Genomic DNA, 7,905 nt, shown 5'->3' on the forward strand with positions numbered 1-7,905 from the left:
CCTCTAATAAAACATCCTCTAATAAAACATGAATTTCTCTTAAGATCATTAAATACAATTATGCTTTATCTTGAACACGCCAAACATGAAACTAAAATGCGTTCAATTTAACTCCATTTTATTGCCATCTTGAATGATGTGTAGGGTATATTCTTGATTTACCTTAAAGTTCTTGTAACATGATAGTTCATATTAGTTAAGCTTTTTGCAAAATCACGAGTTAAAAGACAACAACGATGAATCTAGGTCTATTAGTCATTTCAAAGACAATTTCTTTCTCCATCTTATCGATAATAATAGTTCAACTAAATCCATATTATGCAAAGAAACAAGTTTACGACTCATAAAAACTTTGAAAACACAAGTTATAGTTGATAATTACACAAAAACATTTCTAAATCCATGAATTCGTGTCCAATTAGTCAATTCTAATTGCACTAAATTGCACTGAAGTTCATGAAATGCTTATAGACTCCAACTCTTCATAACCCTAGTATATTATAACCATTCAACTTTTCATTTTATAGTCCTCCAACTACTAAGAGAAAAATATATTTGGGTAGAGCTAAAATTATTGGGTGTTCAAGAAAAGACATTTGGTTTAGTGGTATGATGGTAGATGGTAGAGTGTTTGCTTCTAATAATGTTGAAAGTTTGGGGATTGATACCTTGCATCTCCAAATGAATTGTAGTGCATTCTTTCTAATTTGAATTCGAATACTTCGAACTCACTTGTCACACTGTTCTATAGCCTAGTAGTTGCACTCCTCTCACTATACATATATTTTTGTCCATTTGATATAACCATGATTAGTAAGTAGTTGCACTCCCCTCACTATACATATATTTTTGTCCATTTGATATAACCATGATTAGTAAGTCGATCCTTCGCAGGTTGTTTGTAACTAGAGCTGGATCAATTTACCGTTTTATCCCTGAAGTTACTTTTTGTTCCTTATGTCTCACTGATCCTCTAATGAATAATTGGTTTGTGGTCCAATGAGTAAACCGAATCCCTCTCAGAGAGTGGGGCTCCTTGTTCAAAACCTGGAGTTAGTGCTTAAGGGAACTACCTCTCTTCTATCCCTAAAAGTGGGTAGGAGTGAATTCCATCTTACACCCCACGTCGTCCCCAGCCATTTACCTAGTCTTACCCCTGAAATGGGAGACCTATTGAGTCGGCGAACTTGAGCCACTCTCACCCATGAAAATCTAAGGATAATTCCGAATGAAAAGGAAATCATGGTTAGCTCAGGATTAAGGTTGAGTTACCTAGGTCATCGAATGAAAAGAAAATCAGTCTCAACAATAAACGACATTATAAAGTGAGAGTGATTTTCTTCATGGTCCGATCTTATGCAATAATCATTGCATAGGACGCTCCCACTCACATGTCTCCACGTGTACAATTTAGTAATCACATTGTTTATATCATATACAAAAGTGGACCGCATCCATAATGTTCTCAAAATAAGGTACTCAGCCTTATTCTTATACTATAGATCATTTTGACTATATACTTGAACTTGATCAACTCTTATGTCTCTACATATAGTTCAAGTAATCATACTTGAGCCAAAGTGTTATTAGTTTATTGGATTTAGATTAATGATCGTAAAGTTCACTTTATTCAATAACAATCTTTACTAAATAAACAACAAAATAACTTTATTGAAAATAGAATATGTTTTTGTTTACAAACTAAGAGTTTTAGGTCATAAAACCCAACATGTACAGGCCGAGTTTCAGATGGCAGAGATGCGAAAAATGCTCATCTTCTTCCTGTTCAAAGGAAGAAAACGGTGATACGGCCAGTTCAACTGAACTGTCAAAGTCAACTCAAAATTTGACCTTTTTCTTGGGTTTTCTCAATTTTAACCCTATTCCAGACCGATTCTCATGAAAAACATTATGGTTTCTTAAACTAGACACAATAAGAAGTATGTGGAAGGAAATTTGAAGTAATTCAGATACTGGAAGCTCAAGAATGGAGGTCTCAAATGTCGACGACAAGGCAAGTAGCCCCCTTGAACTCTTTGTTAAGAAATACTTGTAGAAATCGCTTGGATTTTCATATGAACCCTAAACCAAGTATGAATTAAGGATATATGAAAGAAAAACCAAAAGTGCCATGAGTTAAGAACCTAAAATGATCAAAGAGCCATGAGATGGCAGAGATGCGAAAAATGCGCATCTTCTTCCTGTTCAACGGAAGAAAACGATAATACGGCCAGTTCAACTGAACTGTCGAAGTCAACTCAAAATTTGACCTTTTCTTGGGTTTTCTCAATTTTAACCCCATTCCAGACCGATTCTCATGAAAAACATTATGGTTTCATAAACTAGACATAATAAGGAGTATGTGGAAGGAAATTTGAAGTAATTCAGATACTGGAAGCTCAAGAATGGAGGTCCCAAATGTCGACGACAAGGCAAGTAGCCCCCTTGAACTCTTTGTTAAGAAATACTTGTAGAAATCGTTTGGATTTTCATATGAACCCTAAACCAAGTATGAATTAAGAATATATGAAAGAAAAACCCAAAGAGCCATGAGTTAAGAACCTAAAACGATCAAATAGCTTGAGATTTAAGTAACGTTAAAATAACCCACTATATGAGCTCCGCTGCCTATCAAATTTTAATAATGGGCATATTATATCATGTTGAGGTTAGATATGAAATTTGGTTGTCATTGGATAAGGATAAGTAAGTAAACCAAGAAACGGTGTAAAATGACCATAATGCCCCTAAGGTAATTTACCTTCGATTCATGACCTAGATGACCTTCAAATGTTATGAAATTCATCAGTGGATCTTATTTTATGAAATGTTGTATGAATCCTTATCCGAAATGTTGTATGAATCCTTATCCCGAGAGGTTATATAAGGTAATGAAGTTCGGTTCATGACCTAGATGACCTTCAAATGTTATGAAACTCATCAGTGGATCTTATTTTATGAAATGTTGTATGAATCCTTATCCCGAGAGGTTATATAAGGTAATGAAGTTTGGGAGTTATTTATTGGAAAACTTTAGTTAGTGAAACCAAGATATGGGAGAAAATGCTCATCATGATCCATATGACTTTACCTCTTAGAATAACTAAAGTGGTATCCATGAAATAATAGATTCCCCACATGTACCCTTGGTCTCTAATAGATACTATTAATCACCAAGAATCCAAGAAAACACCTAACAAGTCATATCGCTCCAAATTACCAACTATTTTCTGTAAGGCATATTTTATAAGACATGAGAATAAATTCAAGATTTCAAGTTGGTTGGAGCTAGTTTGGAATAACTCAAGCATGTTACATGCTTATTCCTCAAGAAAATTTGTGTTTTTGCATCAAATGCTAGGTAACACCCTTTTGTTTTAAAAATGTCTTGTGTTGTCGTTCCTTATTCTGTGTTTTCGCATCAATGTGATTTCTTAAAGGTCCTACCGGGAGTTGAATCCAGGTCGTTGGATTCAAAGTCCAAAGTGCTAACCACTACACCATAGAACCCCTTGTAAGAATTTATTTTGGAATGGATTTCCTATTTTATGCAGATTCAACAAAAAGAGAGATCCTATCATGAGTCAAACTCGTTGTGCTCTTGAGCACCTTTAGAGTGGTGGCAAAAGTAATCCTCCAGTGTTGATCTTGGAGAACATGTAATTTTATATATTTCTTATAGTTAATTTATATATTGTTGTATATTACAAACAAATTGAAATAATACTTTACATCCCGGTCTTTCTTTCTTCCATGCAAAACTTAACATGAAAACTATATTATTTCAATATTCACTCAAGAAACAAGGGTGAAAACTATATTATTTCAAACCCTCCATTATTGCTTCTACTTTGCGTGAAAATGCTTCCATTAAATCATGTTACTAACTAGATGGTTTGGTTCGGTTCAATTCTTGGGTCCACTAGATTGATTCGACCTACCTCAATTAAATTCTTGATAATATAAAAATCGTAAGTTTCTTAAATTACGTTAACTTAAAAGTTTAACCCCTAATTTTTTTGAAATGTTTAGCTTTGTGTCTAGTTGATCTCTAAATGCTTAAAAGTATCTAATCAGACTTCTATTTAAGGAACTTTTCTCTATAAGTGAGGTAAGAGAATTTCAAATGAGTGATTTGATATATCATAGAGGACAAAATATTTATTTGTTTCAAATATCTTATGTTGACCATTCTTTTTTGTCAAGTATTTTGAATATTATCATTGTGAATTATTAATGGCATTAGATTGAATCTCATTAATAACAATATCTCAAAACTCGAGTAAAGATGACATTAAAATTAATACTTTAATTTCATCTTCAAAATCTATTTCCACCTCAGTTGACTTATAATCATAATAATTATAAAGTAAAATTATAAGGAGTACAATAGAAAAGTGCTTAAAATAGTTTCAAAATATAGAAAAAATTAGTAGCAATTGGTCAAAGTCAACATCCATTGATCACTTATGGCACAGCATAGATGAGGGTAACATTTTTTTTATTTCTCTACTATAATTAGGCCCTTTGATTTATTGGCATTACAAGATGGAGACATGAAGTTTTCTATGTTTGAAATAAATTTGGTTGACATTGGTACCATTAAAACTTATTTCTTTCTTTGAAATGTTTGAGTTTACAATTTATATGTTTTCATTTTTCTACTTTGTCTGACTGCATTTAGAAATGAAGCAAAATAAGTCGAAGGATTTTAGGTCGATTGTTATAATTCTAATTTTAACTAAAAAAAAAAAAAAATAGTCTGGTTGTCATGCTTAAAACTACCATATAGGTATAATCGACCTATTATCCTTCCACCCATAGGAGCAAAAGGCAACGTTACTATATGAAACTAGTTTCATGTCATTTATTCAACAATAAGGGTATTAGCATGCATTTGGAAATGAACCCATATTTAAAAAATTTAGATAAAATGGACAAGAATTGTTATCTCAAAGACAATGATACTATGTGAAACTAGCCTCAAAATGCTTCGTTAACTCTTAGGGGCGGTAAACCAACGGTTCCTCCACCCAAGACCCATGGCCCAACTCCCAACATGGAAGGGATAATCTAGAGAATCATTCCAAGAACCATAACGGATGGGTTACAAACTCACATTATCAAGCTTGACAACAAACAATGTTGTCGGCAAACTTATGAAGACTACATGACATTACGAATATATTAATGTAGGATTTTCTAATTTACCGATTTTTTAAATGTTAAATTATGTGAAATTACTGACAAATAGAAAATGAATAAAATAAGGATATTTAAAAAGCTAAAAAAAACAAGGAGATGAAATATTAATGGGTCATAGGTTGAGGAAGAGGAGGGAGTGAAAACAAAAAGAGAGATGATTTATGCAACTCACTGATGGTTAGAACCCTATTTTAGAAGGATAATGGCACTAGTTTTGAAAGTTCATGAATATTTTTGGTACTAATGGTTTTATCAATATAGGAATGCAACTTATATTAATATTCATACTAAAAAATTACTTTTTTATGTTTAAATCACGACCCATTTTCGGTGAGTTCTCGAAGCACGGATTGCAAGTTAAAAGAGGTTAGAAAACAAAGTAAAATGTTTTCTCGAAATAAAAATGAATTAAAATATAATGAACATATATATTTACATTATATGTTTTCTCGAAATAAAAATGAATTAAAATATAATGAACATATATATTTACATTATATTCAAAATAGAGTTTTTAGGTTCATAGTACAAAATAATTAATGGTTAAAAAAAAATCATTTTAAAACATCAAAAATAGTTTTGGTGGGTGTTGTTCGTCTAGGGCAACTACTCTTAGTTACATGAAAAATATGGAGTGAGTAAAAGACTCAATAAGTAGCCTAATTGTAAGTTTTTAACCATGTTCATAGTGGGTGCTTGGATACATCACTCTTTTCTTAATGATATCTTGGTTCTTGTCCGAGAATAGTGACCCTTAAGTTCTAAGTGCATGGTTCTATGTGGTGGAGGACTTTGGAATAAGGTTTTGAATCGGTAATTATTCTTATTTCTTTTCTTTTAGACACTCATTGGTCGGGAGTAAATCGAACAAAGTGTAATACTCTGCCACTGAGCTATGGACCAATTTTGCATGATTTCAACCTTAGTGACCCCTTTTACATAGTGTCAGTCCAAAAGTGTAAAAAGTGTCTGTCCAAAATAGAAGGGCCCAACCAAGTTCAAACGGTGACCGGTCAAATTCTCTACGCTGAGCCATGGATCCATTTTATAGGATTTTAACCTTAGTGACCCCTTAGACATAGTGTCGGTCCAAAAAGTATAACAAATTTCTATCCAAGATAGAAGGGCCCAACTAGGTTCGAATAGGTGACCTCTTGATCTGCAGTCAAATACTCTAACATTGAGCTGGACCAATTTTGTATGATCTCAACCTTAGTGACCCCTTCTACAGATTATCAGTCCAAAAGTGACCTTACCGAATCGCCTATGGACCAATTTTGTATAAATTGGTGGATTACCTATGGAAATTAAACACAAGTCGTTAGATTCAAAGTCGAAAGTGCTAACCACTACACCATAGAACCACTTGTTAAACTTTATTTTGGCATCAATTTTGATAAGCGCCAACAACACTGGATTTTGCAAAGCTAGAGGTCGTAGTATCCTTGCAAACTTTCACAAAAAAAGCTAACTTAACAAATTGATTTCAACCAAGAGCAGGTTAGAAGGATAAATAACTCTTAAATTGAACTTGGAATCTATGATTGTAACTCTTAGATTCCAAGAAAACTCACTCAAGAATTAGCTTGATCAGGACTAATTCAATGAATAGATTTTAACACCAAACCTAAAACAAAGTTGGAAAGAAACATAACTCCCAAATGGTTTCAAACACAAAGTTTTTGTAATCCACAATGTTTTCAAACTTGAATATTACAAGCATTTAAATACGCCAAAAAGATAATTCAAACATAATGTAGTTCATCTACAAACTACCAAAAGCTATTAAATACAAATCAAAGAAAATAAGACATAACATAAATAATGTAATTCAACTCCCAAAGATAAAAAGTCATCAAATTACATTCCAATGTCAAGTGATATTTTATTGACACTCAATTCTTTTCTTGATTTATTGTAATTGAACTTAAAAGTGCAAATACGTTGGATTTATTTTAAATTTTCTTTAAAATTTTTGTACAGAGTACCATGGAAATAATATATATATTTTTTTTTACTGTTTTGTAATTTGTATGGTATTATTCGAGGCTTTTGAATGAAATATGATAATTGATTCCCTGTCCTATTTGACAATTTTAGATACCTCCATATTTGATATTTGATGCGTCACGTTTCATATGAGATGGGTCAATAAAACTTAAGTAGAGAGTTTATTTGACTAATGATTTGATTTTTTTGGGTTGTAGAGATATCCCTTACAAATCAAGACTTTATATTATTTTGAAGATACTCATCAATACATTTATAAATGTGCCTAATATCTTGAAGGATTTAAGACACATAATTGAGAGAACCTAAAATTTTTTTGAAGTTGGCTTTTCTAGGATACGTCATCACCAAAGTTTGAGACAAACTCAATGGACCATTGGATGAGTTTTATAAGGCTCAAATAAATTTAAAATCCAAGAAAACGGATCTGAGTTTGATATTATTTGATTTTAGGTATGAGCATAACTAGCTGATTTCTTTAGATTACATTAATGATGGTAGGTAGATGTTTAAAGTGTTAATCTTAATGGTTTTAGAAAATATACACATCATCAATATAAACTATTGAAATATTTTGAAAGGATTGAAAATATCATTCATAATCATCTGAAATTCGGATGGAACGTTTTTTAGCCTAAGTCGCATGACGTTCCTCTCATGTTTTCTAAACTGGACATTAAATGCTATTTT

General features: G+C 32.2%; 1 non-coding gene across 1 annotated transcript; it reads right to left on the minus strand.

Moving 5' to 3' along the window:
* Positions 1–3,438: 3,438 nt before the first annotated feature.
* Positions 3,439–3,510, minus strand: TRNAQ-UUG. The gene has a single exon. It is a non-coding gene; the product is annotated as a tRNA-Gln (tRNA).
* Between the last annotated feature and the right edge of the window lie 4,395 nt (positions 3,511–7,905).

This window comes from Cucurbita maxima, unplaced genomic scaffold (assembly GCF_002738345.1).
Source record: "Cucurbita maxima cultivar Rimu unplaced genomic scaffold, Cmax_1.0 Cma_Scf00099, whole genome shotgun sequence".
NCBI classification, from domain to species: domain Eukaryota; kingdom Viridiplantae; phylum Streptophyta; class Magnoliopsida; order Cucurbitales; family Cucurbitaceae; genus Cucurbita; species Cucurbita maxima.